Below are 15,227 nucleotides of genomic sequence, written 5' to 3'. Positions count from 1 at the left end.
ACAGTTCTTGAATAAATGATTCATTATTCACTCAGCTCTTGTTGTGCAGTGCACTCGTCCCAGCTCCTGAACAAAAGTTAGTTCCTTTCAAACCCTGCTGCATTTCCATTTCTGCCGTGACCTGGCATGACAGCTGAAAGGGCCATCAACACGCTTATCCTTCGAATTAGGAGCTCTGTGCTACCTGATTGTGTGCACCATTTGCAGGAAATCTGTATGGGCTGCTAATTTTTACTGCCTTGCATCTCAGGTATGGTTTGTGAACTTTCCAACTTCATGTTATTTCAGTTTTAAAAGCACTTCAGGAAAAACGATGCGGGATTATCTGGTGAAGAGGCCGTTGTTGAAAGCGCTGTCAGAAGAAGCACTTCCGTGTTAGCGGACTGTTTCTTCCCATCACAGCTCCTACCAGCGCTGTTGCTGACTGGGCCTCTCTGACAGGCACTGCAGAAGCAACGTGCCCAAAACCCTGACGTCCCCGAGCTAAACGGGAGCTTGCTGCTTGTTCTGGGAGGTGGGTGGGGGACAGCAGGCTGGCTGAAAGCTGGAGCCTCTTCCATGTGTCCCAGGTGGAAATCCTTGCGTGGGAGCAAGTGCTGCCCCTCCGTGTGCCAGCCCCAGGGTGAGCTGCAGCCCGGAGTTCAGCTCAGTGCTGGAAGATGTGGTTGTTTCACACAGGGACAAGTGTCTGCCCCCCTGTCCTTCTGTGGTGTGCCTGGACCACGCCAAGTCCCTGCTGTGCGCAAGAGAAGGCCGAGCTGAAGGCAGTTTTTGAGGGATCAGGATGGTGCCATGGGTTTTGTTGAGTGTTATGTGCTGTCACAGCAGTGATCAGTGGGTGTGAGTGAGGATGCCAAAGGGGTAATGTGAACCTTCAGGAGATTGTGCAAGAGCAGCGAGTTGCATGGACGGAGATGCAGCGCCGGAGGGGAGATGGCAGAGCCCAGTGCCTGGAAAAGAGAGGGAGAGATGGAAGGGAAATGGGAACAGCAAAACCGGTGCAAGGTCAGAGCTGAGCAATACATCCAAGCGAAGAAGGTCCCGAACAAAGTTCAGAGAGAGGAAAAGAAAGATCTGGAGAGGGGTGTGCAGCCTGACGTTCCCCCGCAGGCCCAGTGGAAATACCTGCGAAAACTGGATCCAGGCTGCTGGGAGGAAACTTCACCCAGGGGGCTGTGAGTGCCTCGCACGTCACTGCAGCAGCGTTCGCTTGCTGTTCTCGCCTCAGGCAGCGTTAGAATAACCACAGAGAGCACTAGCGAGATTTGGCTTGGGCTTGTTTCACACCAAGGACTGCACCATGTAGATGCTTATTCAGACTGGGAGGAAACGTACTGTGTAGAGATGGAAAACTTTCCTTTCATTGCAGATTTCTCCATCTGTTTTGTATCTGTGCTTTGTTCGCTTGCAGTACTGCGTGGGTGCTTGTCGGAAGAAGGGCGTTTCAGAGCTGCTGCACAGCTTTCCTTGGTAAACACGGTTTGATAGTCATTTCAAGTGGGGCTTTTGCAGAAATTCTCATATTTCATTCCTTTATGCTCTGCCAATCCAGCTGAGTCTTGCTGCTCCTCTTTGTCCCTCTGCTGTTCCATTCTAACCCTGCCCCCTACATGAACACACAGAAAAGTATTTTGTCCAATTTAAAGCTAAGCAATTTTTATTTGTAGCTGTAAGTGGGTCCATTAGTGCCAGTCAGTGGAAAGCTGAGGAACATTTGGGAGATAATTGGGCCTGGGTCCATCAGAAGGTCTTGATGCAGAGCCCGCCGCACTCTGCGCTGGTAAAACATCTGTGTAAATAGCTCTGCAGCTGAGGTTTCATTAGAACTGCCCATCACGACAGTCCTCTTAAAGCTCGAAATACACCAGGGACTCTTCTGTGTCTACCCAAAATAGCAAGCTCTCAACTTAGCGATCCCTGTGCTGAAACTGGGGTCGTCTCGTTTCTGTTGCTGGCTGCAGGCGTGACCTGAGACGCTTTGTAGTGATGCGCCGAGCTATCAAAGCCTCGCCGCTGATGGCGTCTCATTAGGCCTGCAAGAGGTGAGGCTGGGGCTGGCACCCAGCTGTGTCGCTGAGTGGAGTATATAATTTTCCAGCCACATCTGGAAAGGGGGAGATACAGAATTGAATGCAAATGGCCCTCTGTCACTGTGAAAAATGTCATTTCCAGTAGGATTTTCTTTGAAAAAAAAGAATATACCTTTGGATGAGAGGAGATAATTGCAGTGTTTGTGGAACTGAGCGACAGGGAGAGCCAGCTGCAACCTCAGGCTCTTCCCCCAGCTCTGCTCCTTTTCAGCCCGCTGTCCCTGGGCCATTGTCCAGGGCACGTCCCCGTGCTCTCGGGCCTGGCCCTGGTTCCCCCCGTGTCTGCCGGCTGCTCCCCTGCTGCCGTGAGCACGTTGCTGCTGCTGCTTTGGGTGCTCCTGCGCCCTGACGCCCGCTCACTGCAGCTCAGGACTCATTTCTGGAAGCCTGCAGTGTGTTAAAGGACCACCGCCTGCTTTGAACCAAGCTGAGGAACCTGCCCACGTGCTTAAAAGCATTTAAGTGACCAAAGGTGTAAAACAGCGTGGCTGATGGAAACTGTTCTGCCTGCTGTGCCTTTGCATCTCTCCTGTAGGGCAGAGCAAGTTCCTCCTCGGTCTCCGTCACTGTCTGCTGCAGCCTGGGCATCCCGGGGGCCACACGCAGGCTGTCCTTGGATCCTGCAAAGACATCAGCTCATCGACACTCACCATCAGGCTGGGTTGCTGTGCTCTTCTTGTTACCCATCCCCATAAAGCATAGGATCCCACATCACCGTCCAGCACCAAATCCTGCACGTTACAGTGGTGTGAGGCGGGGAGAAGAGGTGCTGGGTTCAGTCCCTGCCTATGAAGTCAGAGGGCTCGGGGAGATGCGGTAGGTGCTGTGCGGGGTGAATACCAAGCCAGTGCTGAGTTTTCAGACATGCAGCTTTGTTTAGCGGATCATCATCTGTTCCTTCTGCGTGCCACTTAAACTGCTGTTGTTATGCAAATCCGGTAATGTATTTATGAGTGCTCTCCAGAGATTTCAAATGGCATCTAATCTGGTTAGTGGATCCATTCTGCGAGACCTGGGCAACATTCGCCTGAAGACGAGATGTCGATGCTTTGTGTGCTGACTGCAGACAGAAGCTGCTTTATCACCATCACCGAGCATTACAACCGCCCTACTGACCTGGAACCCCTGTAATTGCCAGGAAGAAGAATAAACACACAAACAAATGGGAAGAAGCACTTACAGTGCATTCACAGCCACTGACAGTGCCTGAGACAGTCTCTGCAAACCAACCCACGGGTTCCCTCGAGCTAAGCACAGCCAGACGGAGCCCATACCTGGCTGGGACGCTGTGCGAGCAGCCTGATGCCCGTGATGTGTGGGTGGCAGCGCTTCTCCTCGCGGGGATTAGGGCTTTGCTTGATTTCCAGTCACCGCAGAGTTTGTGCAGTGTATGGTGCCTCAGGATGGAGAAGAGCTCCATGCAAATAGCTGCAAAGCCATTTCTTTGTGCTCCTCTGACTTTGTGCCAGACCCTGCCTTGCCCAGGACGCCTGTGCAGCCTGGGGAGCGCCGGGCTGTCGGCGTGCCCTGGCCAGATCCCCTCTGGCTTTCTCTTGTCTGTGCCTGCTGTGTCCTTCGACTGGGGGATCTCCTCTAAATGATCCATTTTCGTTCTGTGTGATAACTTAATCGTTTTCTTTCAAGTAAGTGTTTCTACTTCACTGGCTGAAGTTTTTTTTCTTTAAAAAAAAAAAGTGTGCATCCTTTTGGAATGTTTTCTGAAGGCTTATTTCTAGCTGAAATGAAAAATCACAACACACTTTGATCAAACAGCACACATATTTTCTTTTACTTGAAACAAATGCTTTTTTTTTTTTTTTTTAATACTGCATTTGGAATTAGATTGAGGGAAATTAACTCCAAAGTATCTTACTGAAAGAAAAAGCGTTCATTAAAAAGTCACTGTGTTTTGACTCTTGCCTTTGAAATTTATTTTTAATGTCTTCAACAAAGCAGCCGAAATTTTTGAATAATCTAGATATACATGAAACACTTCCCCATTCCTCTTTCATTTGCAGGCTCTAAGTCTCAGACGCTCCACCACGGTGTTTTATTTTCCCACTCATCTCATCGTCTTGCCTCCTGCTCCATCCTGCCTCCTGCTCCGGCGCAGCAGCAGGGGGCAGGCAGGTCGGTGCGTCCCTTGTCCGCGGTTTGATTGTGTCCCCCTGCCCCGGGCTAAGCCCTCCTGACGGTCCCTGTCGGGTGACAGATTTCAGGAGAGCATTAGTGATTAGGAACACCGCTCATCAAGGAAAATAATTAGTGAGAATGCATGCAGTTTACGAAAGCAGTTCAATTAAAGGGAATAACAAGCTTTTTACAGCAACAAAGGAAGGACTAAGTAGACCTCAGTGAGTAAATAAAGCTGTAATCAGGGTGATTAATTTAAAATCTCAGGAAGGCATGAATTGGACTGATATTCCAAAAGTGTAATGTGTCTCATGGGACCACAGAAGGAATAGCAGAAGGAATAATTCCATGTTTTAAGGAGAATGTGAAGTCTCATTAATTGTGAACAATGAGAAGTTAAAAAAACAACAACACACAAACGGTGACGTTATTTTGCTATAAATTTCTTGGAAGCACAGATCTTGGCTAGTGTTTTTTTCACGAGGCTCTTAAAAAATCCTGCATATGTTGCCTGGCTAAAAAAAATATGAAAAAGTGTAGAAGTGGGTTTGGCTGGCGTTTTTACCAAGATGCTTACAAACCTGCATTTGAGCAGCAGTTGGGAAGCAGCTTTCTGGGGCAGGATTCATTTCTCGTCCTCTCTTGTGGGTGAGGCTGAATGGTGTTTTAGGGCAGAAAGGGGATGTCCAAATGAGTCGGGCGCCGACTGGCCGCATGGGGCTGGCATTGCTTCTCCTTGATCTGAAATCTGCCCTTCCTCCGCGGGTAATTCAGGGCTGCAACAAACCCTAAACAGCTGGACAAGAACTGGGGCTGTCATTTGCACCCCCCTTTAATTTACTACCCACTTTAATTTAGTTCACAGGAGGCTGATGGTTTTATGGCACTTAGTACACTTCACAATAATTTAAATTCCGCTGTTCAGTGCATCCAGGAAATCTCTTCCATAACGTACTGCGGAAGGACAGCAATGTAAGGCTTGGGCCCGCTTTTGCTACAGAGCACAAGGCTTTAATCCATTACTTTGCTGAGTATTTGTCATTGTTATGTTCCGAACATTTCCAAGTGTGCTCAACTTTTTAGTTCGTATTTTTCAGTGGAAAAAGAAAGAACGTTTGTGTCTTACAACTGACGACTTACATGGCAATTATCACCTAATAAGCATTTCTGATTGCCGGTTCCTTCAGGCACGGCAGAGGCCTGGGCAGGTCGGTGTACAGATGTAGCAGCCCGCTCTGTTCCCCTCCCAGAGCTGCAAAAGCTTGGCCTGCATCCAGCGGGTTTGCAAGGCGAAGCCTCCTTCTGGAAAGTGCAGCTTGTTTTTTTCTAATTCAATTACATTTCTCAAGGTCTCTTCTTGCTAAATGTGGTGAGATTGTGCCTCAGCTGAACTAAATAAACACTCCAGAGTTGTATTCTGTGTCTCAGGCTCTGGTGGCACCCCCCAAATACATGGTATTTAAAGCAGACATCTACACACGTAGAAGCAGAGCGTACCCAAATTAAAGTTGGATAATCAGAGTTCTGACGCCGTCCTGGCAGCCACCAGAGACACGGCAAGCTTGAACCCAGCGGGTAGGAGATGGCACGGACGGAGTGGAGTGCAGAAGTGATGGGACATGACAAGGTCAGCGCCTGCTGTGAGAGTCCAACCCTCATGGTCAGACAGAAGTCGGTCCCCACGGGAAACCTGCAAAAAAACCCTCACCACGTCCGACAGCGTGTCTGCGGCTCTGCCGCTCCTCCGGTATGGCAGAGGTGTTACAGGTGGCGTCTGGCTCCCACCGAATGCTGAGAGCAGCGTGGGAGGAACTTCCGCTTGTACCTCTTCAGCTTTTGGATTAATTCCCCCTCGACTCTGTAGCATTATTAATGAGTTTTCTAATTCAAGCGCAGCATTCATGAGAACCTGTCCGTGAACTCTGCAGTAGCTTGTGTCAGACGGGGAAGGGTGGCACGAAATAACCTTTCCATGAGTAGGTGCTGAGTGCCAGCAGTAGCTGCAGCATGAGTGAAAAATCAGAGGCGATAGGGCTATTTCAACAAGTTCAAATCCCAAACAACCCCTTTGCAGTGGAGGAAAACGCTCTATCAATACCTCCACACACTGCTCACTTGCATTGGAGAAGGATCAGGGTTTGCATTAAGTTCTCCGAAGTTTTGATAACCTTATTTCCCCTGGGGGAGTTTTTAGGCAGGATAATGTATAGCCCATTGTTGTATGTTCCAAATTCCATTTGCTAGAGATCAGTATTTTATGGCCAGACCAGCATTTAAAAATTGTTCTCTATTTTCTTAGCTTTGTGGGAATTTATGGCACCCGGAGTGGAAAGAAAAGGACTTTTTGATAAGATGTGGGCTTTTTATTTATTTATTCATTTTGATGGGAATCTTTACCCACACAAATTAATCTTCCTTGTTGCAAGAAGGAGTCACTGGAAGTGTGCAGGTCTCCCTGCGGAGGTGCCGTCGCGGAGTGCAGCCCAGCTCCCCGGGTTTGTGCAGCTCTGGGAACACCTGATGGTTTGGGGTTTCCAGCTGCATGCATTGCCTGGCAGCCCGACCTGCAGGAGGCGAGTGCTCAGCTCTTCCTACAGACAGGACCACTTTGAGGCATCTCAGGTCTCTTCCTTTCTTCCCCTCCTTATCCCATCCTTTGGCAGCCCTTACTCAGGGTGCCGCTGTCCCACAGCTGTGGTCCGAGATCCTTTAAACGCTCAGCCCCTTTCCTTAAGCATTCACAGAGAAACTTGCTATACAAGTTAATTGCTGCTAATTAATCCTTTGTATGGTTTATCATGTTTATGAGCAGGTGAAGTGTAATGTGCTCTCGACAGCCTGAGAGCATTTAACCTTTTGTGTTGCTCGTTTTATTGCCACATTTTCAGTACCCCACAGTTACTGAAATTTGTAAATTCCTGTTCGAACTGATACCTGTTTTTTTTTCTAGCCCTTTATTACTCCAACTATTTCAAGTCCTATTTTCACATGGCAAATTAATTCCACTTTAACATCCAGATTTTTCTCTGAACGTTTTCAGAGTCACTGTCCCCTCCGATCGGTGCCTTGGCGGAGAGCTGCTCCCAGCACCCTGCCCGTGTTGGGTGGCGCTGCCTTGCCTTGTGTCCTCAGAACAGCTTTTGCAGTGAGCACAGCACTGCCGCCGTGAGCTGCTCCACCTCGCAGCACATGGGGACAACTGGCAGGTGGTGGCCGTAGTGCTGAAGGACTTGAAGGTCCCCGTGACTCTTGCTTTTGCCGTGCTGAGAACTGCACCAGTGCCCCTTGCAGCCGTGTTGCAGCTGGTGGGTGTTGGCGATGCCAATTGTTGCTCTTACTTGTGCGTCTCTGCCTCGAGGTGTCTCTGCTCTTCTCTGTAGCTAAGTCCAAGCAGAATCTCTTTTATGTTCCAGAAGTTTGGATTCCTGATAAACCAGAGCTTTGTGCCTGCCTGTGCCCGTCTGCACTGTGCCTGGGACGAGAGCTGCTGGTGCTGGAGATCTGATCAGTAAAAGCTTCTGCTGAGCCCCCAGACATCTGTACCGGTGATGCATTTAGATTTTCAGAGCTCCTGAAACACAGCTGAGTTCTGAGATTATTTTCTTTCTCATTTTTTGACCTTAACTTTCTGTTTGCTTGCAAGAAGAAAAAAACTTTCTCCCCTAAAAGCTCCGTTCTTCCGTTATGGCCACTGACGAGCAGTACTGGCTCTGCAATGTCATCAGACGTGTTGCTTCTTGATAGCAGCACGAGATAAATGGGTCTTCCTTTCCCTTTGGGGGCAGTGACAGTTTAAAAATGCCCTGTCCTGCCTCCACTTCCTTCATTTGGCAGATTTTTGGTAGTTTATATAATTTGGCTGTGATCCCCTGTCTAAACCATGTCCAACATTTCCTGCAATAAACTTAATGGACTTTTCCATCTTCGAGCAGCTGAATTCTATCTGAGCAGCTGCTCTGGGTTATTGATGGCCTAATTAGAGTGCTGCCTTAGGCCTGCCACCAGAATATGGAAGACTTTTTTTCCCTTTTTTAATACAAATTCCTGTGTATAATAGGACAAAGCGTTTCCAAATGATCTCGGAGCACTGCTTGGATTTCAGCAGCACAGAGCTGGGTCTGGAGAGCACAAATGGCCAGGGTGAGCAGAGCTGTGCGAGACGCTGATGGGCAAGGTCCTGACTTCTGGAATGAGAGCGCCGAGCGTTAGTTAGCCCGACAGAAATGCTGAGTGACTGCAGCGGCCTAGTGCAGAATTATTCTTTGGTGTGTGCCTGGTTTTCCTGTTTCTTGACTGCTCTGAAGGCCATGAAGGGAGGAAAGAAAGAAAAAGGAGGAAGGTGAAAGAGCAGAAAACAATTTCTGTTTTGCTTCGGCCTGTGCTGTGAATCTCCTTGCCTCCCAACTTGTTGCTGATTTCCATTTGCGATGGGGACAGCTGGAATTTCTTAACATTTCTAGCAGAGCTGGCTGCACCGTTCAGTTGCTCTTAACTGACTTACACTTATCTGCAGTCACGGGTGGGCAACATTCCGTGGTGATGTAGACGCCAGAAGCACCTGGTGCAGTGTGGGGTCCCGGGAGCGTGAGCTGCAGCCTGAGCTGCACTGGTCCCAGCGGAGAGCCCATGCCAGAGCGCGGGCACTGTGCCTCGCCTGGCGCTCAGCACCCCATTCACACAAGGTTTTTGTTAGGTTTAGTCTTCTGGGATTTTTTTTCTGGGATTTTTTTCTGTGCGGGAGGTAGCGTGCTAACTCCTGGGAAGTGCTGGCGTGCCGGGAGCTGATCCCACATTGAAAAGGGTCACAGCAAAGCGTGAACACGGTGTGTGGGGCAGGACGGGTGCCGTGGCCCTGTGCCCGTGACCTGCCGTGGCCATGCCATTGTCCCTGTTCCTGGGCAGGGAGGGTGGATTGCTCTCACCGCAGTGTTTTGAGAAAATCTAAACAATTTTAGGTTGGTTTTAAATTTTTATTGGAGGCTTTGTAATGAAAATGATTTTTTTTTCTCCATGAAAAACAATCACATTGCCCTTTCCACCCAGCTCTGTTGTTTACTTCATCAATCATCCTTGCTTGGTAGCTCATTTTGAAGGAGCGCCGTGACAGCTTTCAGGGGTGTGAAAATTGAAATTTTGGTTCTTGTGCTTGAATACAGAAATCACCTGGCACATGTCTGTTGGTGACTGAGGCCAGACTGTCTCATCCAACCTTACTCCGAGCGGCATAAGAATTCCAGCTTTACTTGCTGGGACCTCTCCCCAGCATCCGCCTGAATCACGCTGCTCTGGAAAATGTTTGGGATTGTGAATTTGTTCACCAGACCTTCCTGGCCGTCGGCATCCACTGCAAAAAGCGTAGGGGGAGTAAGAACAAATTCAGAAGGTTTCCAAATCTCGTATTTACAATTCACGGCCATTTAAGCGGTTCTTTAGATCCAAGTGGGGTGCCTGGAGCTCGCAGAACATGCCTGTTGTCTGCAGATGGGGCTGAAGGAGATGAGAGGGAGCGAAGGCCTCTCTCCATTAGTCTGGAAGGGCCAGGCCCTCTGAGAAGCCATTTGGAGTACGATGTTTAGGATAATCACCGCTTTGTGTTCGGGAAAGCTGGTGCCAAAGGGCAGCCAGCTCCATGCTGCTTTTCAACCTGACGCGCCTACGGCGTGCACTGTAAATCCCGTTAGAAATAAATAAATAAAGCCCCCAACAGGCAATTCAGCCATCAGAATCTCAGTCGGTTTTGTTTGTGTTATTTTCATTTGCCTGGGTAATCGAATTTGTTGGAATTAGGGGTTTGTCTGGATAATAACATTTTCTAACCCTCTGCAGCACAAGAGGGCTGTGGTGAATGCCGATGTAAAGAGAGCTCGGTATTGATTGCAATAAACTGGCCCTAGACAGCATCAATTACCCACTTCTGATGGATGTTTGCGTGCTGGCTGCCAGGTTTGGATGGCGCAGCTTTAGCCACCATTTCTGTCTGCTAGAGAGACTCCGAAGGAAACATACCTCGGGCATCGCTGGCGCTCTGGGGCCCTGCGAGGAGACCCGCAGCGGCCGTGGTGCTGAGGAGCCGGGCACGGGGACATCCCCGTCACAGCAAGCGGAAAGTGTGGGCCTGGCACCCGTCAGATCCCGTACTGATTGCAGCCTTCAGCCTGGATGTCTGCGGCCGGTCTGCTTAGCTAATTGCCTCTTTGCTGATGGTCTGTGGTGGTCACTGAGGGCTGGGGCTGCCGGGGGGTTGGTGCCAGAGCCCAGGGTGCTGGCGGGCTGAGCATCTGGTTGCGCAGGTGAGGCTGGAGGTACCCAGGACGAGTGGAGGCTGTTGGTAAGTGGGAGGGCAGGTCACAGCTGGGCCTTATCGGTCTGAGCCAAATCCTGCCACCTCCCCCTGGGGAACGTCACAAGGATCTGTGAAGTAGGCTCGTTTGTCTTCTTCTAGAGGTGTACACACGTGGAGTTTGTGCTCTGGGAACCCCAGGGCAGCAAAGCAAAGTGGGCATTTCGATGTGTACCTGTGAACGAGCTGTACTGCTGGAAACACAGCAGGGCTTTGGGCTGTGATCACGTTGCAGTGCATCGAGAGGACCAGAATTCCTCCAAAGACAAACCCATCCACCTGTGTTACCTCGTGTGGCTGCACCACAGTCTGCTGGATGGCTTGCAACAACCTGCTGCTAACACCAAGCTCCTCAAGCCTCTCTAAAGCTTCCGTGATCCAAAGGAGTCCTCCCCCTGTGCTCTGCTCCCGTCTGAGCAGACAAAGAGTGGCAAAGCCATTAGCTTGGAGCATCTTCGTTAATGTGGCATAAGCAGCTAAAGAAGACGTATTTATGCTCCTTCATTTGCAATTGATAATCTCAAGAGTGAGAGGCTGGTAATAAATTGTCTCGCTGGGGCTTCTATCCCGCTGCAGCCCACGCTGCAGAAGGGAATAGACAGCTCATTTGCATAAGATAATGAAACTGCAGTGAAATAGTAAAATTGCAAAGCAACTTTGTTTTAATAATGACAGATGCTTCTTAAACACTTTAATTATGTCTCTCAGAGCAGTTTCAGCTAGGCCACAAGGAGAGAGCAGTGCGAGTGGAATACTTGGAATGAAACCCAGGCTCTTTCTACAACTTGAAGCCTCCTCCAAAACAACACTTTTGTTTTTTCAGCTGTTTTTCTGGCTCAGGGAATGCCTGTGTCAGGCCCTGACCTGCTCTTAGCCCTTCAGACTCTTGCTGCAGTAGATCCCCTGCGGGCTGGTTTCTTGGCACCCGCAGCCACTGGGGGACACAGGGGCTGCCACCAGCTCCGTGAAAATGGCACACGTCTGCGTGGGTAGCAGCTCCCGGTGTCTGAGCCGCCTGGGCTTCTCCGGGAAAAATTCACTGCTGAGGAGCAGTGCTGTGCCATGAAGAAGCAGTGAGCGGGGCGTCCAGCAAAGCGCAGGGAGAAGGATAAACGTGTTAGTGCGGTAAGAGCCATGATGGGAACAAACAGCACACGTGGAAACTGGAAAGAAATTCTGGGCAGCAGGGGAGGATGGAAATAGCTAACTAGTGCTCGAGGGTGAAAAGCCTTAAGAGGACGGCACAGTCTGTGCCTGAAATCTTTCTGCAGCACACCTGAGGTCTTCTTGGTAATGATTCATCTAACCCTGCTCTCTGCCACATGCCCCCTTCCTTCCTGTAATGATCCCCCGTTCCCTTCCTGGGGGTCACGTTGTGATCGTGTTCTCATGTTCTCAATTCCGTCCCCAGACCTTCATTAAGATCAGATGTGTTTGGTTCACAACAACATTTAGGTCCAGACTTGACTCAGTCCCTCATGGGAGCACGACAGAGCAGCGGCCATTCGTGTCTGCTGTCCTCTCACTGCCAGGACACCGGGGGGGATCAGAGCCGTGAAAACCAGGATCAGGAGAGCACTGCGGAGGTGCAGCGATGAAAGCACTGCGGAGGTACAGTCACAGCCTGACAGTGGGGTTTTGCCTAGACAACTACAGGTTAGAAGCTGTTTTCTGAGCTGAAAATCTGAACCGTCTCAAGGTGCCTGTACAAAACAGGGAGGCGAGGGGACTGGGCAGAGAAGCCTCTCGCGCTGTTCCGCTATTTTCTCCCTCTTTTGCCCAGCGGGACTAATTGGAGCTCAAAGGGAGAGGATCGCCTTTCCTACGAGTGCAATCTGTTGTCTGATTAATTATTCATGGGCAGCGTGATTGGCAGCTTTGAGGTGGTGGCGCACAGGCAGCGGAGGGTGATCCGCTGACTGACAAGGTTAATTGCAGCCTGGCGTTGGCGGTGATAACGATTTGTGTTGACAATTCCCGGGGCTGGCAGCGCAGACGGGGTTTGCGGTGCGGGGCCCTGGCCTGCCCCGCGCTGTCCCCAGCACATGGCACCGGCTGGTTCCTCACTCACGTGGAAGGGATTTTGCTCCCAGAAGCAGGTCTCCCATGCTAAGCAACGTTGAAGAAGCTTTGCAAAGGCAGCGGTTGCTTTTACCTTTTTTCTCCTTCTTCTTTTTCACATATTCTGTGCATATTGATCAGGGTTCAGAACACGAAAGAGAAGCTCGGCTCTGGTCTGAGAGTCCCTCTTCGGCAGGAACGGCAAAGCTGCAGCTTTCCAGGGCGGCCGAGTGAATGCGATGAGAAAGATTTATGAGGGTGACCCTTAAAAATAACTGAAACGGGAAGGAATAATTTTAAACAGGGGATGGGAAATGGCAACTTTGGGGGATTATTTAATAAGTGCACAACCACAGTGGCAAGAATGCCTAAATCCTACCCAAAGTGCATCTCTGGGGCAGCGCCCGGCTCTTGCAGTGAATAAAGGGAGAGCTCAGGAGCGCGAGGCTCTGGCTCTGTTTGTGCAGGTTATTTGCTTTGTGTTTTCCTTGAATGGCACAGCTCAGCTCTCTCCTGCCTCCCATCCTGGAAACTGCGAAATTTTTCTCCCTGCCTCAATATAATAAAGCAGAATCATAAAGACTTCACACTAATAAATGCCAGACTCCAGAGTGCTTGCAGCTTTTATCAAGCTACTAAGATTTTTGGCTTACAGCAAGAGGGAAAACAGGTGAGCAGTTGTTCTACCAACCTTGAAGCCTGCTGGGATCCTGCAGGCGTGTAGGGGGCTCTCAGGCTCAGGTGCCCCTCTGGAATGAGGGAGAAACCCCTGGAGCCTCGGGTGACACACGCCGGGGGAGCACTTCTGCAGGTGGCTCTTCGGGGAACTGACTCCTTTGGCTGCTGCCGGGCTCCTCGGGTACGTGCAGGCAGTGGGAGCCATATCCCCTCCTGTGTGTTGAAGGGGAAACAGAGGGTTGTCGTCGCGCTTCTCTCCACTGACCGAGCCAGTCCTCACTGCCCCTAAACCATCACAAGTCCCCTCTGGCGAGTGGCACCAGCAGCTCTTCTCCTGGGATGGTTGTTTTGGTCCTGAATGGGGTCTTTTCCCGCTGGGTTTTTATGGCTGGTCACCAGGAGAGATGGGGACGTCGTGAACTGGCTTGGTTTAAGGGACCAGACTTGAACCAGAGAAAAGGGAGGTGTTGAGCAGAAACAGGCATGAGCTTCATCGTTTTCTAGAAATGAATTTTTATTTAAAATTTAAAACCATATTACTTCATACAGCAAACTGTGCACTTTGATATATCACAGTGTCTTAAAAAGGAAAATAATCAGATTTTTTCTTTTTTTTTTGGAAATTTTATTTACATCAGCCTAGAATGATCAGCAAGTAACACAGTTACTATGAAACCAAAATTGTTACAAAATGTTTACAAAAAACTATATTCATAGAAATTCTGCATGTCCACAAAGGAAAATCCCCTGAATATCACGGAGACCAGTTTTTTTCCTTTTTTTAAATCCAACTCTTTTCTGTTGGTGGTGATTTTTTCTTCGTTTTGTTCTTTTCTTGCTTTTTTTTTTGAGAAACATGTCAAAGAAAGGTACGGACAGCAAAGGGCTTCCCACGCCAGCGCCCGGCCAGCCCTGGGGCTGGGTCTCGTCCCAGTTTGCTCGCACGTGCTGCAGGAAGGCTCCCAGCGCGCCGCTCAGGAGCTGCAGATCCCCCTGCGGGACCTCCCAGAGCCTGCCAGTGCCCACAGCCGGCCGAATCCTGCTCCCCACATGACGTGCCCCACAGGGGACAGCACTTGCCTGGAGCTGGAGCTGCTTCCCTTCGCATATTCAGCTGCTTTGTGGATTTGTAGGCTCGCCGTTTGTACCCAACGCTCATTATCAGTTAAGTCTAAAGGGAAAAGCAACCCCAAAGGAAGCTACCCGCTGCGCCCCTGCTCTGGCTCACAGGGGACCTGGGAGGAAAAAGCAGCGCTAAGGGACAGTGAATGGACACGGCAGCAGTTTAGACACAGTTTATATCCCAGACCTGCTTTTTGTCTTCCCTCCTCACTTTTTCAGTCCCTCCGCCCACCATGCCAAGAAAGAAACCGCTCTCAGGAACGCTGGAAGTCGGATGGTTCCAGGACAGGAGTCGCCAGCAGTCACAGATGGGGCACAGAGCAGCTTGCGAAAGGCTTCGGGGCTTCGGCATCACGGCTGCCCCTTTGAGGCCGCCAGGCTGCTGCTGCTCTCTGTCAGGCTCATCGCTGCTCTCTGCGGAAAGCTGCTGCTCTGCTCGCACTGGGTGAAGCCCCCGGGCTGGGTTCAGCAGCGCAGTGATCGCATGGCCTCGGGGGCACTGCAAGAGGACGAGGTCAGGAACCGTCCCGGTGAGCGGAGCTGGCGGGGACCAGGCGCGAGTGGTGCCACGGGGCCGGTCCCAGCAGCCCCTGCCTGGCGGTGCCGGCGGTGCCATGAGCCGAAGCCTTTAGCAACCGAGATCTTAAACATCAAACGGTAACGGAGACGCATGAAGTGCTGATTTAGGGTCAGAGGGGTGGGAAGAGAGCAGGTTAACCTGCAAGGCTTCGTCTTGCTGGCGCTAGTGATTCTAGCACTAGTGATTCCGGCTGCTCACCTGGCGCTCTGGGATGTTGGTGAGT

This window comes from Oxyura jamaicensis, chromosome 23 (genome assembly GCF_011077185.1).
Source record: "Oxyura jamaicensis isolate SHBP4307 breed ruddy duck chromosome 23, BPBGC_Ojam_1.0, whole genome shotgun sequence".
Taxonomy (NCBI): domain Eukaryota; kingdom Metazoa; phylum Chordata; class Aves; order Anseriformes; family Anatidae; genus Oxyura; species Oxyura jamaicensis.
This window is presented reverse-complemented; position numbering follows the sequence as displayed.